A 25,478-nucleotide genomic window follows, 5' to 3' on the forward strand; every position below is an offset into this window, starting at 1 on the left:
GAGGCTGGTCTCCCCAGCTAACATATCCAAATTACTGCTAAGGCGCATCCTGATACTTTCTCAAAGCGTACTTCCTCAAGCCAGATTTGATTGTTCTGGCAGTCCGCAGCACATTCAATGTTCTTCGTCAACACCACAATCCTAATGCTTCAATTTTTCTTCAGTATTCCTTATTAATTTTCCAACTTTCCCATATATATGGGGTGACTGAAAATACAATGAGTGCAGTTAGGCATACCCTCAGCCTCAAAGCAAGGAGCTTTAGGGCTGTAGTGGTTACACATTGGTCAGCGGTTCAAAACCACCAGCTGCTCCTCTGGAGAAAGATGAGGCTTTCCACTCCCGTGAAGAGGTAGTCTCAGAAACCCAGGGACTGTTCTACTCTGACACACAAGGTCACAGTGAATCAGTACGGACTCAAAGTCACTGAGTTTGTTGTTTGCTGTCAAGTACTCAAGGTGACACCTTTGCTCTTTAAAATGTGAAAAGGCCTCGTGTCAATTTGCACAATGAAATAAGTCCTTTAATTTCTTGACTTCTGCTTCCATGAGTGTTGATTGAGAGTCTAAGTAAAATGAAATCATTGATATCATTTTTTTCTCTATGATATTTAAGAACTCAGGTGTGACTGACACAAACCATGGTATTTTCAATCACCTCATATGCATGTGAAAGGTGGCTAATGAATAAGGAAGACTGGAGAAGACTCAATATCTTTAAATCACAATGTTAGCAACAAATAGTGAATATACAATAGACAGTCAGAGGAATGAAAAATTTTTTTAGAAATGTGTAGAGAGAATACTCCTTAGAAGTAAGGACAGCAAGAACTTGTCTCGTTGATTTTGTGGGGGTTTATTTTGTTTTTTAATCAGGAGGAGTCTACCCCTGAGAAGTGTATCATGCTTGGGAAAGAAGGACACCACTATTGGCAAAGAATATCATTGGCAAAAATGAAGACGACTCGATATGAAGGGGATTGACAAAGTACTGCAAGGAGATTAAACAACACTGACGCTGCGGATGGTGGAGGGCTAGCCAACACTTTATTCTGTCGTGTGCAGTATTACCATGACTTGTCATCGACTGGCAAGCAACTACCAACCACAGAATCTCTCTGGCGCATAAAGTCACAGCGACCATGTACTCCAATCATTAAAGTATTATGTATATGCTCCCTATGTACTCGTTTATGCTTAGTCCTATGATGATAGGACAGAGATCTGCACATTTCATTTTCCCTTTGCCACATCAAACCAAGCTAACTCACTGCCATCAAGTCAGTGCTGCATTTCAGTGACCCCCGTGCGGGTTCCTGAGACTACACCTGTTTACTGGAGTAGAAAACTCCAGTTAATTAAATTCTTCCAAGAGGAAACAATAAATGGGAATTGGAATACAGGAAGAGGTGAAATCAGACATCCTTGTTCCTGTGTCCTTAACAAGTATTATAACTAATGCATTCCCAGCTAAGGCTCAAAACTGAGTCTCATTTTAGAAAATTGCAATAGTTTTGTTCATTCAAGACCTACATTATTTTAGTTATTTTTACAAAATAGGATAGTTGATATCTTTTCTTTAAGTGTAGTTAGCATGCTGTTTCAAAGATACCTAATACAATTCTTAGATTTTAAAAAACATTTCATTGTGAATTGGGTGAAAGTATACAAAGCAGATCAACAGGTTTACATTAAAAAAAAGTGGTAACATTCTGTCCTATATCACGGATTTGCGATCCCCACTACGTGTCGACACTGATTCCACTTCCTCCCTGGGTTCACTGTTCGACCTTTCCTTATCATATTGGAAAATTCCTCATCCTTTAAAATAAACCCAGTAGAGTCAGGATGAACAAGTTGCATCAATTGACAGCAGCAGTGAAAATAACAATGGGACTAAAACTGTGCATCCTTACAGTAGTAAGGCCATCTCTCATGAAATTTTCACTTTTTCATTTCAGCATATGAAAAAATATGGTACAATGAACTAACAGTATAAAGAATATTAGGATTAACAGTATGATAGTGTTAACAGGGTCAGTAAGATTTGGATCATTTAAGTTTATCGAGCCCATTCCTTACTTTTTGTTTTATTTCTTGCACTGTGTTTTGGGGTCTTTATTTTTTTAAACTCAAACACTGTGGTGGGGTGAAATTTCTTAATACGCCTCTTCTACCCATGTCTCCAAACTGATTGAGTGGGAATTGCTAATAGGGAATGTACACCACTAATCGCGGGATGAGTCCGTTTTAGCTAGCACCCGTTGGTTAGGAGGATGTACCATCTTTGAAGCAGGAGTGAAAGAGCAGCCCAGGGCCACTGGACGTGCAGATTTCACTCTGAAGGGGCTGCAGAAACTGGCGCCTTCACCGCGGACACAGCGAGCGCGCAGCTCTAAGACAAGGGGCTGAGAGACAGACCCGAGACGTGGGCTTCCAGACCCAGAACGCCAGAGACCACGGGGCTGTGTGGCTAAGAGGCTGAAAGCCACAAAGAAATTCATTATTGGCTGAGGAGAGGTGTTGCTGTCAACCAACCCTCCCTGGATTGGTTAATAGGTAACCTGTTAACTCCCCTAAAACACTCTGTTAATTGTGAGCATTGTCTGTGAGTTCTCAGTGGTCCCGGAATCAGATTTAGAACGGCGCAGGAGGGACAGTTGGTCTCAGAGTAGGGGACGAAGGATGGAGCACAGAGGTATGCCTGACCTCTTGGCAATAGGGAAGCCAGAGGAGGTGAGATGGCCCCTCTTGCCACTGATGGCAGACAACATAGCATTTGTCTGAACTCTTTCAATATGATGCTCTAATAGATTCCGTTGATGTTCAAATTCCTAAGATGTCTCAATAATGTCCTTCTGCTGTGGATCTGTTCAGGTTATGACACAAGCAGGGTCTATACTTATATTTGTTTGTGGTGTTTCTAAGCTTCTTTGAAATTCTAAATGTTCATTGCCTATTCTCTTTTCCTATTTTTAATTTATTAGTCTGATCAAGACACCAGATGATATTCAATACTATACTGTACATAGGACAACAATCATTCTTCTGCATTTCTGTGATTATTTCATGTCATTCAACGTTACTTAGTGAAATTCTGAATAAAGTGGTATGCATATTTTAAGACCCTTGGTTCATATTTTACCTCTCCCATTTTTATGGATTCTGATATCACACATACACTTGGTAGTTATTAGGTGAGGTGGAGTTATTTACAACTCACAGTGATTCCATGTGACTGAGTAGCCCTTTCTAGGCTGTTATCTTTACAGGAACAGGCAATGAGATCCTTCTCCCATGAGGCCTCTGGGCAGTTCAAACCTCCAACCCTTTGTTAGCAGGACTTCTTGAATATGCATGTAGATCCATCTATATTCATTTGTGTTAGTATTTACAAAAATAGTAGTCTATCTTACACATTGAAGTGCACCCTGATTTGTTTCTTTAGTATATTTTAGAGATCTCACTATATGAAGATATCGAAAAATATATATATATATATATATAGATGCATATATTACATTTCATGGATGCAACACAATTTCAAATAATCAGTTACCTATGGATGAATAAGGTATTTTCTGATAAGATATTTTCTTTCCATTTTTCCCCCTATGTTGCTAATTTAATAAAGGAGGTATCCATCCATAGCAAATAGCTTTATAATTCACTTTCCTATAAAATCCAATCACAATGAAAACAAAACAAGCAGCACCTTAAATCTGAGATGATTTATTCTGAGATCCTGAAAGGTAGCCAAGTGCTTATTTTCATGGTTGACAAATAATTGCATGCAATATTTAATCTTGAGGTGCTTATAACTATACTAGGATATGGAATCTAGTTAGAATTGTATCCATTCCAATTCAATGTTCTGCACAGTCTCAGGAAATGATTACTACTGAACACACAAGGCCAGCTCAATGAAAATGGACACTCATTCTACAGGGTTGGAACTGGATAATGAAACTTCATTATGATTCAATCAGAGCTCCTAAATTCTGGGAGTATTTTAACTCCTTCATGACTGGTAGCAATTAATCTGATTTGGAATTGTACCCACAGCATAATAACGTAGAGAGCCAGCCAGTTCTTGCTGATGATGCAGCGGGTTCAGTTGCTTGGCAGTTATTGCTAAATCTCTGTTCTCTTTTATCCATCAGACAACATATGTTTATTGAGCACTGAAAATGAACTCAGCACTCTGTCTTGAGGATTTAAAGACAGGCCAGACAGATGAATTTAAAACATGAAAAGCGGAACTGGAATAGTAACCAGTATATGGATCTCCTGTGGAAAATGAAGCGATGGCCATCATAAAATAATGCAGAGCACTTGGAAACAGAGCCCAAGGATGCTAACTGTAGTTGCCTCGTGTTAGCATGTGGGAGAGACAGCCAGGAGCATGGAGTTGTTGTTTGTAGCTTTTAAAAATTGCAATTCAGAAAAAAAAAAGCACTCTGGAATGAGAGGATTAATGATGAGAGATTGGATAAGGAGAACTTCTTGGGAGTGACATAAGTGTATTGGGCGAAGTGTGCAAGCACTACTTTGGCCAAAGCAAATGATTTGTGTCTGGGAGTAGTGGGTGATAATCCTGAAACTGCAGGTTGGGGATCACAATCGCCGTCAGACGTTTTCGGTGCCTCACTAAGGGGTTTTGACATTATCTCAAAAAACGTGTCAGCTATTGGAGGCTTTCAAGCATCTAACACGATGAAAGCCTGCCTGTCATCTTTTTATTTATTTATTTATTTATGCTAGTATTTGGACCTACTGGTAGCCTACTCAGTTTTCAAATGGAGGGAGACTCGGTGGTAGCCAAAAGTTGCTGAACTTGGATAGTGGTCTAGGTATCCCTGAACATTTCAGAAATAAGCACGTAAACATACCCATAGCAAGTCTAGTCACTGCTTGTCTATAAAGTTTCACAATTATTGAATCACTCCATCAGAAAGAATAAGAAGAATGAATGTAAAGATAAAAAATTCTAGGAGATTCTTGATGTTTTTCTTGATGTGTTTCTCTTGCCTTCACCTGTGTTTCCCCTGGGGACGCCTGAGCCATCTATTTATGTTCAGTGGTTCCTATGACCCTGCCCCTTTTTGTACAACGTATATCACGATCTCATGATTAGGGCTACAGGAGGATTAGAGATGTCCTTTGCTTGGTGTGTAGCACCCCTACTAGCCCGTCTGGTACAGTCCCCAGCACAGAGTGGACTTTCAGGCAATAACTGTTGAATGAACAATAATTCTCTATCACCTTGACTCTACTGTAAAGAGATAGACTGGTTACAAACAACAAATGAATCTAGAAGTGATGTCAGAAAAGGTTATCTTATTAGGTCCCTTAAGACTTCAAAGAAATAGTACATACAAGAGTAGAGTAGAAATGAGACTCAGGGAGCCTGCCATAAATATCATCTGAAACTCAACATGACTTTGAAGGCGTCATGGCCACAAACAAGGAGTTACTTCAAGGTTAAATTCGAAGCATTTAATTATTCCAGGAGCAGCTCCATAGTACCTAGTGTTCACTGGTGTTCGTTTTGCTCCTGTTGATCTCATATGTGAGTTTTACATTTCTGAGAGCTGTCTTCAGATGTAAAAAGGTTTAAATTTTGGAAAAGATGAAATTAGGTTATTTTTACAGTTTAAATTCATAATACTTTACAATGCTTAAAACAATTATTTTGTTTTGTAAATAAAAGGTATTGGTGCTTTTTTAAATCTTGATTTCCATGCTCTATTTATGCTCTATTTTGTTTCAACTTCCAGCTAAAGTCAAGATTTTAAAAATATATCTAAAAACTTAAGTGGAAGAAATTAAAACTTGGTATTTAAAAACTAGAAAAACATATCTGGGCATCTTATGCATTAGTATTGCTAAATATGAGACTATGAACTACACAACAGTTATAAAATTATTAAGTGGCAAATATCTTAAAGTGAGGTGAGCATTTTTTATTTATATTAATTTATAATTGAATTAATTTTTTACTAATTTAAAAATTGGCTCAATCACCCAAATGAAGGCAGAGTGCCTGGCTATCAAATGATATAGCATCAGGGGTCTTAAAGGCTTGAAGACAATCAGGCGGCCATCTAGCTAAGAAACAACAAAGCCCACAAGGAAGAAGCACACCAGCCTACCCCAATGCAAATGCTGAAGACAAAGCAGGTGCATGAGCAAGTGCAGTGAAGAAAGCTGATGGTGCCAAGTATCAAAATATATAGAATCTGGGGTCCTATAGGCTGGAAGATAAACAAGGGGACATCTAACAGAGAAACAACAAAGCCCACATAGAAAATGCACACCAGCCTGTGAGATGACAAGGCATCGAAGGGATCAGGTATCAAGCATCAAAGACAAAAAGAAAATCATAGCATTGTGAATGAGGGGGAGTGCAGAGTGGGGACCCAGTGTCCATCTGTGGGAAATTAGACAGCCCCTCCTTGCAGAAGGGCTGTGGGGAGGTGATGAACCAGTCAGAGTGTAGTGTAGTAACGATGAAGCATACAATTTTCCTCTAGTTCTTGAATGCTTCCTCCCCTCCTCCCCCCACTATCACGATCCCAATTCTGTCTTACATAACCAGCTGGACTGGGAGATGTACACTGGCACAGATGGGAACTGGAAATACAGGGAATCCAGGACAGATGAGCTCCTCAGGACCAGTGGTGAGAGTGGCCATATTGGGAAGGTGGAGGGAGGGTGAGGGAGATGACAAGGTCTATATTAACTTCCTCCCTGGAGGACGGACAGTGGAGAAGTGGGTGAGGAAGATGTCAGATGGTGTAAGATATGATAAAATAATAATTACTTATAAATTATCAAGGGTTCAGGGGGAGAGGGGAGCAGGGAGGGAGGGGAAAAGGAAGAGCTGCTACCAAGGGCTCAAGTAGAAAGCGGGTGTTTTGAGAATGATGATGGCAACGTATGTACGAATGTGCTGGACACAAAAGATGCATGTACGGATTTTTAAAAGAGTTGTATGAGCCCCTAATAAATGATTTAAAAAATTAACCAATAGTTTCAAATATCCTCTTTTGGGAGTTTTCTCTTCTGCAAGCCATTTCTCTTACTTTTCCCCTACAACACCATTTAAAACCTAAATAGACAGTCAATTTTACGATCATGGCACACTAGTTTATCAAAATATGTCATGGAGTTGATTTTCACATTAACTCCTTAAATGTGGCTGGTAAAAAAGCATCCAATTCTACTCTGGAGATTTAAGAGAAAACCAATTAAATAATCTAAATTATTTAATCTATAGTTAAAGTTCTTGTACTCCCAGATAGTGTCATTAGTCCTGAGATCAGTAAGATTGAAATTCTAACAAAGAGGCTGTAATTAACTCAGTAGGATCAATCTTTTTCTATAAATCATCCTTTATAACACTGTCCCACTCTTAACCCCAGGTGTTAGTTAGAATCAGCAAGTTAATTGGAAGTTCCAATAATACTGAGCAAGGATGGTCTATCGTACTCATTTTACATCTATAGACTAACCTTTTGCTCACAGGTTATTGATTCTCATAAAATATTTAGCTACAGCTAAATACTCTTTTTTAAATAGCACTTTAGTAGCTCTTTTCTGTCTCTCCCAAGTCAAGCCATGCAGGAGAAAGAGAAGGCTTTTTCTGCTCTTGTAAAGCTTTACCATCTCGGGAAGCCGTGGAGGCAGTGCTACTGTGTCTGATAGTGTCGCACTGGACTCAGTGGCAGCGAGAAGTCAAGTCCCAGCTGGGCAGCTAGTGTGGCACCGACTCTCTGAGATCACTGCAGCTGTACAGGTGAGGGATATAGCCACCATCCCACAATGTGACCAAACCCTCTCACAAATCCTGTAGCATATATTACACACAATAGCCAATTTCCAGTATGCGTCTATCCAGACCCATAGTGGCCCTAGGCTGTTGAAGTAGAAACCCACTCAAAAGCGCTTTCAGGGACTAATTTTTCTGAAGCAGAGAGTCGGGCTTTTATTCCAACATGCCCATGGGTATCTCTGACTTTGGGTAAGCAAAGGTCACATCGATAACTCACCAAGGGATTTTAATTTCATTTAATGTTATTTTTTGTTATCTAATGTGGTGAAGGAAAGCTGGACCTATTGAAGGTATGTTATTTTAATTTTGAAAATATTTTGTGTGCTACGTGAAAGCTTACACAGTAAACCAGTTTTCCCAATCAATAGTTCACACACAAGTTATTCCATGGCACTGGGCATTCCCTGTCCCCTTCCTGGGTTGCCCATCTCCCTGGCCCTGCCTATCCTCTCGTCTTCAGTTTTGGGAAATGTTGTTCTGTTGTTTTCTTAGAATTGTTTGCTCTGAGGAGCACATTCTTGACTTTAATTGCTTTATAGTCCCATCTACTATTTGGCTGGAAGGTGGCCTTCAAGTAATATCTTCAGTTTCCAGCTACAAGGCTTTCTTAGGGGAGCTATATTGTAAAAGGCGGAGGAGTCAGGCCAAGCTGCAATTATAAGGTCACTAGGAAGCCACTACCTGAGCGGGATCTATCTATCGGATAGGGCTAATTTGACCACACTCTTGCGCTAATTCTTTTTGGTAGATAACTTTGCTGTGGTTGTGTTTCGGAAAGGACTGGCCTGCTCAGAAGATAAGCAGGTCCAAACAGACGGCCCAGGTTGGGTACTCGCACCTGTGCAGGCCTTCCCCCCAGGAGGCGCATTTATTAACCTCCCCACAGCAAACCCCCCGCGATTCTAAGCACTGCAACCCTACAGCTCCACTCCATGGCCACCTGCGCAGGGAACTCGAACCAGCACGGCTCTTCAAATTGCTGCATCCGCGAGCCCACCCAATCCTCGGTCACACACATTTGTTTTTGTAACGAATATATATCGTTTACCGGTCCATTTCTCTATAATGTTGAGCGTTCCCAAATATTTGCTAAGTCAGCTCTAAAGACCCATCCTCTTAGTTGCTTGCTCAGCACTTTGCAAAAATCTTACTTTTTGTTTCTTAAAGACGTATGTCCGTCCAGAGGCTGGATTTCGATGTGCGCTTGGCTAAGATATGTTTTGGTCATTCACAATTATATCACTAGCTTTTAGACAATTTGTAGGAGGACAGCTTGCTTTAATTCAGTTCTCCACAAACGATGGCTCAGTTCAGTAAGCTCGTCCCGTGCTCTTCGGTTAAATTACTACTTTGCAAGATGGCATTTCTATGCGGAGAGTTCTTGCAGGCTTTTAGCAGGAACTAATAACACATTGTTCCAAAGAGGCCATTGTGGCCTTGAGTGGATGCTTTTTCTCAGAAGAATCTAGATGGACGAAGTCGAAATGGTGTTTCCAAAGCAACAAAAGACACTGCATGCGTCATACTATAAAGTTCAGAGATAATCACGTATTTCCCCCTGCTCTGGACTAGAACTCTTTCCCTTTGAGGTAGGTCTCTGTGGAGCTTTGATGTTTGAGTCTTTGTTTCTCTGCTTTCGCTATTTGAAAGAGCAGAAGGTTTCAGGGCAGATCAGAAGGCTCTGTCTACTGGGAAATCGAGTTAATATAACTGTGGAGGAAGACTCGCCACAACGTGGGTGAGCACAGACTGCGACAGTGGACTCTGCAGGCACGACGGGGAGGCTGGAGCACAGCTGAGCGAAGTTTCCTCCTGGTACATGCGGGGTCACAGAAATCAAACCGAAAGCACCTGGCGACAACTATCTCGGGGTTCCAGCCTAGCCATACTTTCTCTCTTGGTTTGCTCACACCCTCTACTCAAATTTTTTATGGCTTTTTGTTGGAAAGAAAAGATAGTGTTTATTTCATTGTATATTTTGCCAAACGCTTTGAGCTTCTCTGATAAAATATTTTTTATCATAGTCAATTCTATACAGTATTTTTCATTTATTCTTTGTTTTTTAAACCATTTTATTGGGGGCTCTTAGAGCTCCTATAACATTCCATACATCAAATGTATCAAGCATATTTCTACATATGTTGCCATCATTTTCCAAAATGTTTTCTCCTTGAGCCCTTGGTAATAAAGTATATTTCTTATTGATTTTGGAATACTGAGATAGAAAGTCCAAGTATTTTTCCGTGTTTATAAAAATTAAGAATTGTTATTAATTCAATTACAAAAAAAAGTTTCAAATACACGTTTAAAAGCTTTTATTTCTGAATAACCACTTCTGATTTTCCTGATCATTCAAAGTAAAGCAACCAACTCTCTTCCTCTAAATAAAATGTTGCTGATTCTTCAATAAATATTTATGTTTACTGTTCAATTCTCCTGGTACCAAATATCACAGACCACTCTCTAACTCAGCTTTGGTGTTTTTCCGCTGCACAAAAAGGGACAAACCCAAAACTGCTACCTCGACGGAAAAGCCTAGATTTCTGGACCAATGCTTTAGGTGAGGGAGGGGGTCAGTTTTATCACATAATGCAAAACCCAAATCATATTTTAACTTTTTCCCATTTGAAATGACAGTGGGAGCATAGGATAAGAGGAAACAATTGCAACATGCAACTAAATATTAAACATTCCCATTTAGAAACAAATTTAGTTAAATAATTGCCTAGCTTGTAAAGCAAAAAGGCTAATTAAAAGTAACAAGAATCTCATCATATTGCAACTGTGGCAAACACAGTTTCCCTTTATTATAAAAAAGGGAAAATAACATTTTTTTATACCGCATAATCTGAGTAAAACAAAATCAAAAGTGATCTGACAGGCCTTCACATAGACGGAAAGGAGCCTCGGCTGCAGCTCTGTCTCCTAAGTGCCGGCGACGGCGGCCGGTTTCGGAGGTTCCCAAGACTGACACGCTCAGGAGCGTGGCAGTGGGCTTGGGCCCTAGACTGGGTAGGCCATTTCGCAATTATTTCATGGAATCACCACTCTCTTCAATATCCTCCAACGTAAATCCGCTTGGTAGAAGTAACACTTATATTTATATTCATCTGGTGTTACAAAGGACTAATACTGGACCCGTCCCTGCTGGTGGCTTCTAAAAGAGGCAGGATAATGGGATCTGACCAGAAAAGGAGAGGAAAGGTTATTGGTAAAGGATTAACCTCTCAAAGAGGAATTACATCCCATTCGGAAAGTTCCTTGCCCCAAACCGTGAAACCGTGTATAACTATTAACACTCACCATCAATGACATTATCATTAGTACACTTTCAGATTTGTTTCCCAGAGTAACAATCCCGTTATTCTCCTTATATTAAGCAGCTTATTTTTTAAATGTCTAATCTTCAACTTCTATTTCAGACAGGGGCCCTGAAAGTGAAAGTGAACAGTGCGTGCATTGAAAAGCACTGTATCGATATTATAAATTCCTGGATTCTGTGAGCCTTTTAAAATTCTCCTGACAGAGACATACTGAGTCAATACTGATTGTCTGTGCTTTAATTTTTACAAATGTAAAGAAAAGGTCAAAAAAGGAGCTATTGAAGGCATTGCCAAAGATTGACACATAACACGGAAGCAAAATGGCCTGCTTCTGTTGATCGTTTCGGAAGCAAAACCAACCAACTAGAAAAGCATGATGCATTAATAAAATCGTAACTTTGGTGATGACCTGAAAAGGCCGTATTTCCGGTCAGAGAAATTTTGTGAGCTGAACAATACCCTGGATTCACCCCACTCACACACACGGAGACCGTATAGCAATGTGTTGATCTGTGCCTGCTGGAAAATCAGAGAAGACAGCGAGAGCAAAGGGGAAGCTTAAGTTTCCCACACCTTCAATTTGAAGAGGGACACATTTAATTTTATTCTTTCAAACTGTCAACACTTTTCATCAAACATGAACTTCAAAATAGTATTAAAATATCTTTAATTGGCTGTTGAAACTAGTATACTTCAGGTCTGGAACTGAAACAACAGGAAGTGGCTGGTGAGTTGGTTTGGGCTCAGAGTGGCCCTGTAGGCAGAGCAGCATCTGCAAAGCTGTCGTCTTTGTGGAGCAGAAGGCCACTTTGTCTGGTCTTGGGAAGTAGGTGGCAGCTATGCTAGAACCCCACCCACGGGGCTGGTCCTTCGCTTCCGCCTTCTTTGTTTTCCTCAATCTTTCTGCTGCATCTGACTCCTCCTCCCTGCGACCGCTCCTCATACAGTTCCATGGTGCGGTAGGATACGGATTTTCTTCTATTTCTCCGATCTCCATCACTGATTAGGCCTCCTGGTGGCATAGCGGTCACACTGTGGTCTGCTCGCCACAAGGTCAGCAGTTTGAAACCACTAGCAAGATGAGGCTTTCTACTCCCATGAGGAATTAAAGTCTCATCTTGCCCTACAGGTCACCCGTGAGTCAAAATTCACTGGATGGCAGTGAATGAGAACTGATTTTAACTGTGGGGTTGGCTCAAGGCTAACTCCTTGACTCACTTTTCTCTATCTTTTTTCTTTTAGAAAATGAATCCAATCACACCTGAAGCATCATGAGGAGGAGACATTTTCTCCCCAGTAGCAAGACTCCCCATGTCAACAGTTGATTGGTACAGTTGCGCTTTTTGCCCTCAGACAGATTTAAAATTTAAATGCGACTCTTCCCGGAACACCCCAGGCACAGTCCCACTTTAGGGCATTTGCTTTTCCTTTCCCTTCTGCCTGAAATAAACCTGCCTGAAGGCACCAGCTGAAGTTGCAGTTCCTGGCTCTGATCCTCTCTCCTCTGACTGCCATGTTTACAGCACAGCTGCTGCCCACCTCCCCCACTGTCCCAACAACAGGCTTGCTATAGTCTTACTTGGTTTTAATCTCAACTTCGCTACACTGCAAACTTCTAATACATTGTATACATTATCAATTGTGTGTATTATGTATTGTCCTTTATTGTTTTGTTTCCCCACAATAGAATGTTGTTGTGGTTATTAGATGCTCTGAAGTCTGTTCTGACTCACAGTGGTTCTATGTACAACAAAATGAAACAGAGAGGCATTTGACAAAAGCCAGCCTGTATAAAGATAATATAAACTACCAAATAGTACTGCAAGAAACCAAGAAAGACCTCCATAAATGTTACAACATACCATGTTCAAGGATAGGAAAATCTAACGTTGTGAAAAGGTCAAGACTAACCAAAATGAACTGGAGACGTAATGACATCTCTATCTAGATTCCAACATATTACTCAGAAATAAAACAGGGTTGGGGGGGAGGGGGGAACTAAACACCAACTTTCTACGAAGAGCCATGAAGAGGAAAGCACTCCTGAGAAGAAAGCAGAAGGACTCTGATTTCTCAATCTCAAAACCTACTACCCAGTCACTGTAGTCCAACAGCTGGGTCCTGGTAGATACCTGGACCACTGGAACACGACTGGGAACTCAGAAGTAAGCCCACTGTTCTATAGAGAGCTGGTTTTTGAGAAAAGACCCAAGCACATTAAATGGGGAAGAGGTGTTCTCTAATAAACGGTGCCGGCAAAACGGTATATCCATTTGCAGAAGAATGAAACAGGATTGATAACGCAGACAATAAACAGAAATTAGCTCAATATGGACCAAAGGCCTACATTAACACATAGAACTATGAAGATCATCGATGCTTGCATAGGTACATCTCTAAGAGGCACTTAGAGGTGGTGTAAACGCACCATCATGTGTAATGAAAAGTACACAAACAGCAGACAAATAGGTGGCTGAGACTTCCTAAAATTTTCATAAACATTAGACTTTTGTGTCCATCTAAAGATTTCACCAACAGAATAAAGAAAGCGCCCACTGAGTAGGAGGTGGAGAACGGCAATTACATATCAGACAAGAGACTAATCTCCAAAATCCATAAGAAGCTCCAGTAGCTCATCCAGAAAAAGGCAGTTAAAACAATTCAAAAATGAGCAGAGCACATGAAAACTTCACCACTTCACCACACACTTCACAAAAGAAGACATTCAGGTGGTCAAGAAAAAAATACAAATAAGTGCTCGTGCTAGTTAATCATTTGAAAAATGTAAACCCAAACAACAAAGTATCACCTCACTCCAGAATTAATAGCAAAGTTCAAAAAAACAGCAAATCACAAACTCTGGAGAGGGTGTTTAGAGACTAGAACCCTAAATACACTGTTTGTGGAACTGTCAAATAGCAGGAAATGATGGAGGCCGGGAAGACACTGGGGTGTTTGCAAGAGTTAAAAGTAACAGGGTCAAACACTGTTAAATACATAACCCTGCAATAGCAGTGATATACAAGTAAATGCTTGGAGAGACAAGTAGGCTGAACAAGGTATGGGGGGGTGAGTGGGAGTATGCCCATGAGTGTTTATACATTTGAAATAGAATATCTATGCACAAGCATTCACCGTTGCTGCAAATATGTCCATGAATGTGGTGAAGCATAGAGCGGGGGAATTATGAAACTTTCTTAGAGATAAACACAACTCTACAGAGAATGAGTCACTGGGCTTCATAGTCAGGGCAATAGTCTTAGGGGACACCAAGGGGACACCAAGTTCAATTGGCGTCTTACAGCTCACAAGCACCATGCTACACATGCTACCGTGGTGAGTAACAACGAGGGTCTTAAAAGTTAGTGAGCAGCAACCTAAGGTCTCGCCTTTAGCAGAGGAGCATGGAAAGCCATATGGAAACAATCTGTCCAATGGACTGATGGAGGAAACCAGCAACAGTCTCTGCAACCTTGAAACAAGAAAAGAGCTAGCTGTTGCCCAGTTATCACTACTAAGTACTCTGAAAATGTTCATGTTAGAAGGTCCTACAAAGATTGGGTGAACAAAAATTCAAATAAGAAAAGATATCACTTTAGGTGTTCTCATAGAGACCAGGGGGACACTAAAAGTTATGGGCCTTCGGGTCTGGAATTAAATCCACGTTCCTACTGCAATATTTAGCGATGTAAGCTCAAAAGGGAAGCATTTACCCACAGCAAGGTTCTGAGGGCTAAAAGAGGAAGAGAGGGAAAAGGACACACGGGAAGGAAGTAGATGAGTGACGGTTCATCGAAGGAATTTCAATAGTTGAGTTTAAACAAAATGTGCACAAATGGCTGAATGTCACACTAATGGTCGACTCTGTAAACTTTTACCTCTTTCCAAATAAAAACTTCTTTTGAAAAGTAAAGAAGGTGTTTATTTTTGTCTTTGGATTTCTGACACTATTTATAATCCAATTAGAAAATAGCAATTGCTTAAGTATGATGCTTACTTTTTAACATGAGCCATTGAACATAAAACCTATGCTCGTGAAGTTGGTTCTGACTTATAATGAACCCACAGGGTAGACTGGAACACTGCTGTGGGATTCCAAGACTGTAAATCTTGGTGGGAGTAGAAAGCCTCATCTTTCTCCCATGCAGGGGTGGGTGGTTTCAAACTAGTGACCTGGGAGTTAGCAGTCCAATGTGTAATCACCTATGCCACCAATGGTCCTGATATGAGCCATACTCTTAAAATATATAGTCTTGAGCATGACACAAAATAGTTTACATGACTTAAAGTTGATTTTCCTACTTTTCTTAAATTGGCATGCTTAGTTGACTGTATCATTTGGTATAGAGAAATTTACCATTAACATGGCAATTGTTTCCTGAGATTCTATCATATGTCAGGTTCTGTCCTGTTATGAATGAAGACCTAAATCTAGAGAAAACAACCCTCTTCTAATAAAAATGGTCTCATCACAAATATTTTCAAAGTAATAGAATGGAATCTAATGTAGAAGCACGTGCAACATACATATTACTAGAACTTGAAAGGGTTATGAAGAGGGGCTACTCAAAGCAATATGTGTGTGGCTATCTGAGTTTAAGTGCAGAAAAATTTGAATGCTTTATTCGATGTGGTTTATACATAATACTGGTGTTCATGTCAGCAAGCAAGCTTTAAATTGTATTAAACATAGCCTATTTTAATATCAACATCTATAGAATATGCAGCCTTAATTTTTAGAAACAAACCAACATATTTTTATTCACTCTGAATATTTTTGTTTCAACAGCAAAACACCATGATAACCTTTGGCATTATGACCTCCTTCTATAAGAGAGACTATTAGTTGAACAAGTACATTTGTACATACACACACACTGACCACACCCCCCCCACACACACACATACCCCTAATAAAGCAGAGTTGTCTCAGTGGATATGAGTAGGAAAAATCTCAGATTCTTAATCCATGTAATTACAAAGTATATGTCTATAATAAAGATGTCTCTAGTTCCTTTAAATCCAGAGTTTTCTGGACAATCACAATATATTTAGCTAATTATATTAAGAATCGAGTATAAAAGGTCATACAATCAAGTCCAAAGAGAGCAAGTCAAGTCCAAAGAGAGCAACAATAACAACAAACCTGGTAAGATCAAACAACTGGAACTATGCCCACAGAACATTTGATGCCTGCCTTTCAGGGTGATTACATTACCATCCCAGTTGTTGGTCTTAACTTGGTGAAGGGATCTTTGGGGGTAACCTGTGATGATACTGGAATGATACACTGGGGTAATACCAGAGAATGCCGGCCTCATTCACCTGAAATGTGTCACCCTGCACTATTCAACCTGGATTTGCATGAAGCTTTACAGCTGCTGAGCCTTTCATCATCTTTAGAATGTCTACCATCATGACTGAATCAAATCTTACCCAGAACTAGAGCAACTATTGAATTGAACCCTAAATCTATACAACGAAGCCAAGGGAAGGTGTTATCTTAGGTAACTTTCCCAGAGCCAAAAAGGGGTTCTGACAACATTATGATGGTCCCAGAGCGCCTCCAGAAAAGGGCATCTTTGTCTTTGGGCCGAGTCAGTGTGAGGAGAGACGTATTCTATGAGAGTTTCTTGACACAGCATCAGAGGCAGGCACAAACTAGTCAATCTATAACTAAAAACAACTCCAAATGACCCCAAATACCATTTTCTCTTCTTAAAAAAAAAACGACTTCAATCAAATCAATCAATGTGAACGAGGTGGGCTGGAGTGGAGACCCAAAGCCCATCTGTAGAAAATATGATATCCCCTCACAGAAGGGTCACAAGGAAGAGACGAGCCAGCCAGGGTGCAGTATAGCACTGGCGAAACACACAACATTCCTCTAGTTCTTTAATGCTTCCTCCCCTCCACTATCATGACCCCAGCTCTACTTTACAAATCCTGCTAGACCAGAGCATGTCCACTGGTACAGATCAGAGTTCTTGACACGCAGAATCCAGGACAGATAAACCCCTCAGGAACAATAATGAGAATAGCAATACCAGGAGGGCAGGGGGAAGGTGGGGGGCCGGAGAGAAAGGAGGAACCGATTGCAATGGTCATGTATAACCTGCCCCTGGGGTGGGGGCAATGAACAACAGAAACATGGGTGAATGGAGACAGCGGATGGTATAAGATCTGAAAACGATAATAATTTCTGATTTATCAAGGCTTCATGAGGGGGAAGGGAGGGAAAAAAGAGGAGCTCATACCAAAGGTTCAAGTAGAAAGGAAACATTTTGAAAAGGATGATGGCAACAAATATACAAATGTGCTGGATACAATTGCTGTATGCAATGTTATAAAAGCCCCAATAAAATGATTTATTAAAAAGCAAACAAACAAAACTCAAGCTCCACTCACAGAAGTGCATTTGGAGCAGAGGGGACTTCAGGCCTCTCCAAAGGTCAATGTCTGTGGGTCCTCCACAGCGTTGCCCCAGACGGAATGGTTACCAAGATTTCACCTCTGTGCCACCGGCGCTGCTCAGCAGGGCTGTGGCATGAGCATCACGTGAGTATTTTCATTTTTGACATGAGCCATGACAAGAAAAAAAGGCTGGAAAGCACCTGAAAATGGGTTCTCTTCGAATGTTGTTTCTATTCCAAAATGAATAGAGTGGCATTTTGTAATTCCCACGGTTTCTACCTATGAGCTTCCTTCAAGCCCAAGGATTATTTTTGCCCAGGAAATATTCCTGAACACAGGTCACATGAAAGGTGGAGAGCATGAAATTCTACAAGGCAATAAACAAATTCAGAGCACACATCATATTTCAAAGAATACTTCTATACCAGTGTTGCCATTATTTTTGAGGACTATGAACCCAAAAATAGAAGTTGGCTGTTACCTACTGTGACAACTTCTGTATTCTCCTTAGGGCAAAGCGTCCATGTGTTCACACAGCTCTTCCACTCCTGCACTGAGCAATTCCTGAAGCGTCACTGGTGGGTCTAGGGGGAAAGAAAAATATCTAAGGAAATGTCTTGCAGTGCTTCTGGTGACATTAAGATTCTGTTTCCAGGTGCCCAGATTGTCTCTCTGTCGCTCATTTCACACAGTTTGGATGTATCTTGCATTAAACTCTCTTGCACAAAAGGATCAACATCCCAGAGAATGGTTAGTCTAAAAGGGTCACTACTTCCTTTATGTTATTTATGGTTTTACTTTTATTCATCTTTAAAGGGATGATGTCTTAGCCTATCGTAACGTCATCTTAACTAAGTATCATCGTTATCTGACGATTTTCCCAAGACCTGATTTTCAACCTTTGCTTAGTAAAGGCAAGTCTTCCTGTGTGTTAGGCAGGGTTCTCTAGAGAGACAAAACCAGGTTACTAAGAAATCTATCTATCTATCTCTATCTATATTTATATATAAAGAGATATACAACACAAGAAATAAACAGTTAAATTATAAAGCAGTTATACAGATAGACAGATATATAACATAAGCAATTAACAGTTAAATTATATACAGATAGATATATAACACAAGAAATGAACCATTAAATTATAAAGCAGTACAAATGGCTCAGTGCAACTCACTCCCGTGAGACAGTTGTGAGACACTGGCAGCCCTCCCAGTCTTGAGGGCCGCCGGGTAGTCAGTCCTCTGTAGAGAGATTCAGGCTATCCCTGCACAGGCAGCAAACCGCAAGGCAGGTCACCAACAGTCAGCCAGATGACAGGGTCTGACAGTCACCAGCTGAAGAGATGCAAATTCCAACTGTATGGCTTAGCAGGTCTTAAAGGAACCTCAAATTACAGGGACACAGTCCACAGGGGATTAGGTGTCCCACAGGTAGCATAGCTTGCAAATTGAGGCAAAGAACAAGCAAGGCAGCCACACACTGGTCCCATGATCAAGAGTGAGAGACAAGAAAGGCGAGGCTCTCCAAGCCACTTATCTCTCTGCCCTTCAATTAAGCCCACCTGTGTTTATCAGCCAGGCTGGCTCAATAAACTAACTTCCTCAGCCTGTAAAAGCAATACCACATTTTCCAGGCTATGCCGTCCAGTCTGTAGGTTCCCGCAGACTACTTTTTTGCTTTACTTTGCTGTGGTAGAAAGTAACACAGCTTGGGCCTTAATCTTCTATGTCTACATTTTTATTCTGCCCTAAAACGCCTTACCACAGTTCTAAGTACCCGAGCGAGTCTATTACAGCGCTGACGGGAGCCAGTGAAAACAGGTGCGTTGCCGGCAGTTTTTTGAAGATAGCCTTCCATCAACACAAAGTTTCAGATTTTTTTTGTTTTGTTTTGCCACTAGCAGAGAACATAAGCTGGCGTTGCCAGTAGATTGTGGACTGCTCTAATCCCTTGAATCCATTTTCTACATGCCTTACTTGGCAAGCCTCTTCCGGTGGCCTGCAAGCTGAGTTTGTTTCTTTGCAAGCCGCTTTTGTGATTATAACCAACACCATGCTCTCCAACCCAAAGGATTATTTGTTACTGAAAGCACATTGTAATGCAAGTGTCGAATGGAAACACCTCCTTTTGAAGCTCTTTCTTGACCTGTCCCTCACCAACAGACCCAGCAGTCACAGAACAGTGTTTAGAATAAGGGAAACCAATGGGGGATGGGTGAGTAACGCTCAGAAATATCAGGAAGTTCAGTGGTGTTTCTAGCTTTCAAAGCTGCCACTCTGGATGTGACTGGTTCGTCAAATGATCTGCCCATGGAGGTTCGAAGTACAATAACACAGCTTGATGGTGCTTCTGAACTCTACCATAAAGAATCCTGTTCTGTATATCGTTGGATTCCTTAGCAGAGCTGGTTGGAGGTTGCAGAGAGTGGGGCTAACCAATCCTTCAAAGAAAGTCAAACACTAGTGTGTGGATGACATAGTCTTTCATTAGTAAGCTTATCCACATGGCTAACGGTAACTAACATGAATCCAAATAAATATCCATGGGAATGCACCTCATTCATAGTAGCAAATGGTTCTGTGAGAGAAATGGAAAACATTTACACGTATACAGTCTTGTCTCTGGGTTCTGGATAAGTTTAAAATTCAAAAATGTTCAGTGAAAAGAGGTCCGTGCAGACAGTATGCTTTTGTGCGAACAGGAAAATCTAGAAGAAGGAAACGTGAGGTTTAGTGATCAGAACAGTGCTTCAGAGAGATTTACAGGGAAACAGCAAGAAGGAACTTTGCAGAAAAATAGGAAAATGTCTTGATTGGCATGGTGGCTACATGACTATACACATTTTGATGAACCTAATGAAACTGTGCCATTAAAATCTGCGTACTGTAGGGCAATTAAATTACACTTTAATAAATAACAAATAAACAATGGGATCCAAAGAGGCCTCTCAATTCCAAGATTTTGAATCAGAGAGTCTTTAAGAAGGCTTTTTAATAGACTCCTTCCTGGCCAATTCAAATTTAAACTATGAAAGCCAATCCTTCACTCTTTCATTTATTCATCTATCCAACAAAGATTTGTAAAACACAAACATATTCAGAGTTAGCAGCGTGGCACTGATCCAGCTGCTAGAGAAATAGTGAGAAGCAAAATAGACAAATCCGCTAGTTTTATGGAATGCACAGTCTGATGGGACAGTGCGGGGCCGGGTGGGGGGCATGGGAATAGTTAAATTGGCAAAAATATAGGGTTGTGGCTGTAGCATCCAGAAGTCCCAGGTTTAAACTTTCACCAACACCAAATAATTTATGCTGATCCGAGCTGAATATATTGGTGCTCATTGAGCCATTAAAAGATGATAGAGTGATCAGACCAAAGCAAAGCAAATAATGCTTTCTCTATTAAACCGTCTCTATATATTTTTTAACACTACTGGACCAAAGCATCCAAGTGTGTGGTAAGTTGCATTTTATTTGGCCATTATAATCCTTTATAACAAGGTGAAGGTCTTCTACTCAAACAAAGCTTGCACATGCAGCTTTCCATGAGAAAAACGTGGTCTTAAATGACCCTCTTTCCCACGAGCAAAGCGCAGCTGGGAAGACAGGTGCATCTACTTCTAGTGCCTCTGCTGCTGCCAACGAGGTGCTTGCAGGTTCTCCACTACAAGCATGGGGCGCACACACCGCAATGTCAAGCTTATGTTTAGTATACCCCAAAGAAGGACTAACAAGGTGAGTATTCTAGCACAAAAAGCCTACAGGTACATACTTGTGTATCTTCCTTTGTTCCTCTATCCACTTTTAAGTGAAACATTTTATGGGTAATCTGATGTTTAAAGCACATTTTAAAAACTTCCATAACTTAACCGAGTATCAACATTTTTTTCCATTTTGGTTTTCCCATATCTTTGCTCTAAATTATCATTTTTTTTAAGAGGAGAATTCACGAATAACACGCGGCCATCTAGCTCAGAAGCAACAAAGCCCACTTGGAAGAAGCACACCAGCCTGTGCGATCACGAGGTGTCAAAGGGATCAGGTATAAGGCATCATCATCAAAAAAAAATCTTACCATAGTGAATGAAGGGGGAAGTGCAGAGTGGAGACCCAAAGCTCATTTGTTGGCCACTGGAGATCCCCTCACAGAGGGGTATATGGGAGGAGATGAGTCAGTCAGGATGCGATGTAGCACCGATGAGCAATACAGCTTTCCTCCAGTTCCTAAATGCTTCCTCTCCCCCTCCCCACTACCATGAGCCGAATTCTACCTTGCAAGTCTGGATAGAGCAGAGGTTGTACACTGGTGCACATGGGAGCTGGAGGCACAGGGAATCCAGGGTGGATGGTACCTTCAGGACCAGGGGGTGAAGGGCGATACTGGGAGAGTGGAGGGTGAGTGGGTTGGAAAGGGGGAGCCGATCACAAGGATCTACATGTGGCCTCCTCCCTGGGGGATGGACAACAGAAAAGGGGGTGAAGGGAGACGCCGGATAGGGAAAGATATGACAGAATACTAATTTATAAATTATCAAGGGCTCATGAGGGAGGGGGAAGTGGGGAGGGAGGGGAAAAAAAGAGGACCTGAGGCAAAGGGCTTAAGTGGAGAGCAAATGCTTTGAGAATGATTGGGGCAGGGAATGTGTGGATGTGCTTTATATAATTGATGTATGTATATGTATGGATTGAGATAAGAGTTGTATGAGCCCCTAATAAAATGTAAAAAAAGATGAAAGAATAGAAGTATAAGTAAAGCATCTCAAGCTCATTCAAGGTCACCTCTCCGGCAGTGTAACTGCTCCTGAGGTTTGCGGGACTGTACGTCTTGATGGCAGCAGAGCCTCGTCCTTCTTCCCAGGAGCTCGTGGTTACCAACTGCTCTCCCGGCAGTTAGCCCAAGGAGTGCCCCACGATACTAACAGGGATCCTAAATAAACTATAGGAACCTTATTCCTAATTACAGAATTTCCAAACCGTCTAAGGAGGGCTATCCTATTGTGTATTTTTGGAAGCTTTCTAAAAGGAAACCAATATGATTTTTAAAGGAAACACGTTAGAAACCACAGTTGACTCAAAACTTAGCTTTGGAAGAGATAATTTAATCCAAGATCGCAAAATATCATGGAGGCAAATATTTCTAACCAACAAGCAGCAATATGCCTCTCTCACTGGTCTCTCCTAGCCTTCCCAGTCGAGCCCGATACCGAGGATTTGGGCTGCATTCAATTGGGAGGGCACTTAAATTCTGAAATTCCACAAAAAGCAGACACTTCAATTCTGCAAGCATGAGGATTCTGGACAACCGTCTCGGATGGGAGTGCTGTTCCATTTGCCTTCAGAGGAGAATGGCAGATTGCAATTTGAACTGCAGAATGGCATTGTCATTGTTTTTCCTCTCTGGCCAGTGGCAAATTCAAAAGAAATCTTATTTTGCTAATTAGAAATTATGGTTGCTATTTTGTATCACTTTAATGTTTAATATTTAATAAATGCATGTATTGGACCAAATAGTACACTTTAAGAATCCCATGTTTGTTTTTATTCTACCAGCAAATAGTGGACGTTTAGAACAGTTCACACCATGGATATTTCCCTAGCCTTTTAGTGTAATCTCCAGTTAATGCTCCGTAAGTCTCACGTTAGCGATTGCTGATTTGTTTTCCTCTTCCTGTGAGGATAAACTTACTGGTTTTCCTGTTGTTTGATTCTTTGATAGTTACTTTTCCGTAAACTTTATGCAATCACTAAGGAAACTGTAGCATTGGATTTGTGAGGTCCGGCGATATTTTGTAGTGGATTAAACATTTGGGCTGCTAACTGTAAGGTCGGCAGTTCAAACTCATCAGCTGCTCTTCAGAAGAAAGATGAGGCGCTCTGCTTCTATAAAGACTTACAGTCTCCAAGGTCCAGACAGCAGTTCTGCTTTATCTTACAGAGTCACGCGGCATCAGAGTCAGAGCCCTGCTGGAGTATTGGCTATGTGTTGGGCTCTGAAGCACAAGGTGAGCCATTTGAAACTCCCAGACATTCCCCGTGAGAAAGACCAGGCTTTCTCCTTCCCTGACGAGGAGCTCTGGTGGCATTGTGGCTACACACTGGGCTGCGACCAGCGGGGTACAGTTCGAAACCAGCAGCCTCTCCAAGGGAAAAAGACAAGACTTTCTATTCTCAGAAATTCACCAGGGCAGTCCTTCCCCATCCCACAGGGTTGCTATGAGTTGGCTTCAACTTGGGGGCAGGGAGTGAGAAGTCAGAATCAACAGGATAGCCTCACTATTGATGTAATTCAGTGGGTGTAAATACTGGGATTTAAGGCTTTCTCAATCTCCTTGCATATCAAATTATATTGTGAAACCCTTCATGATTTCTACTGGCTTTTCATTGTCAAAGCTGTCTTCCCACTAATTCCCAAAGATGCCACATGACCTTCACCCTGCAGTCTCCTGTCCACGAATAAGAAAGGCTTTCCCAGGCATCCTTAGAGGACATCTTAAGCAGTTCCGGGCCCCATGAATCCATTAATCACTAAATGTACCCAACAGCACTGAAACATTTTGAAAGAATAAATAAAATTTGGGGAGCTAGCGGTTTGGGATTGCAAATTTTTCTTGAGGTTCAATTTCATGGATTAGCTTTATTGCATCTGCTTGGTTTAATTAAGTTAAAAAGTATATATTTAGCTTCTTTATGTCACACATTGTATAAGACACTAGGGACCCATTAATAAAACATGGATTTTCCTTGAAAGTATGGGTGTCTGAGTTAATGAAGGTGAAGGAGACATAAATGCATTAAAAGATCATCTAATGCTATATGGCAAGAGCTGAGACCAATGTATACACAACAGCTAGGGGGAAACGGAGGCTGGACACCCAGCTCATGCACATCAGAAAACAACACGTGTCTCTCAATCAGCCCCTCAGATATTATCATGATGATGAGCATCTGATCCCAGGGAATCCTTACAAAGCTGATTTTGTTCTGGTTTTCCATACCATAAGCTTAAAAGAAAATAGACACACATGACTACTGAAGGCAGATCTTTCTCACCCATAAAATGTGTACAACTACAGGTCTATTGACATCTTTAATGTGATAATATATTAACTTACTGTAGTAAATGCTAAGTACCAAGTATTTAAATAACAAACCACCCACTGCTATTGAGGTTTGGCTTATCATTATGAAGATCTGTCTTTGAGCCAAATGTTGATGTATAAACAACCTGGGATTGGACCTAACAGTTCTTCCCTTGGAAGAAGTCACTCTGCTCTCCATCTCCTTGTCCTGGTGTTGGTATTTGAGGAGAGAGACCCAAATCCTGAACAGACATGTAAATTCCTTCCTGTGGACAGCTATTTCATTTCCTCCCTCACTGCAATCCCTAGGGAACAAAGCACAGCTTGGGCCTGTTTGAATATTCTCATCAACTTTCTTTAAATCATAAACTTTAAATGCTCTATGTAACCAGTCTTAACATCTTACTTCTTTCCTCATTAATTTATGGTTAAGTAGAGTCCATGGTAGTTTTTTCTATTTATAAACTCATCTTGAGTTTATCTTTTTTGGAAATTCTCCTCTTATAAAATATTTTGCAGTTTTATATTTTGATTTCCCCATAACCATTCTGAAAATCATGTAAGGGACTTCTGGGTCTTCTAGACTAGAGGCCAGGAAAATTGTGAGTCACATGCTGGTCTTTCTCTGTGTGCATGTGGCTCTGAAGGAAAACTGAACAATTTTAAGGATATTATTCAGAGAATGGTGATTTCATTTGTTTGGGGGAAAACATATTTAAGGGTCTCAAATAATTTTTAAATTATTGTGAGGTACAGGATTGACTCTTCTGTCTCAAAAGTTTGCTGGCCCTTGTTCTAGAAAATCACCAGATGAGCCCAGTTCT

The 25,478-nt window shown here is 40.8% G+C and overlaps 1 protein-coding gene across 1 annotated transcript in view; it reads right to left on the bottom strand.

The window, feature by feature from the left end:
* The window catches only part of B3GALT1 (beta-1,3-galactosyltransferase 1), a 620,075-nt gene that overhangs the window by 392,545 nt on the left and 202,052 nt on the right, over positions 1-25,478 (bottom strand). The window contains exon 2 of the mRNA XM_075529500.1: positions 18,059-18,157. The gene's annotated coding sequence lies outside the window, so the exon portion shown is untranslated. The remainder of the gene's footprint in view (positions 1-18,058; positions 18,158-25,478) is intronic.

This window comes from Tenrec ecaudatus, chromosome 13, assembly GCF_050624435.1.
Source record: "Tenrec ecaudatus isolate mTenEca1 chromosome 13, mTenEca1.hap1, whole genome shotgun sequence".
NCBI lineage: Eukaryota > Metazoa > Chordata > Mammalia > Afrosoricida > Tenrecidae > Tenrec > Tenrec ecaudatus.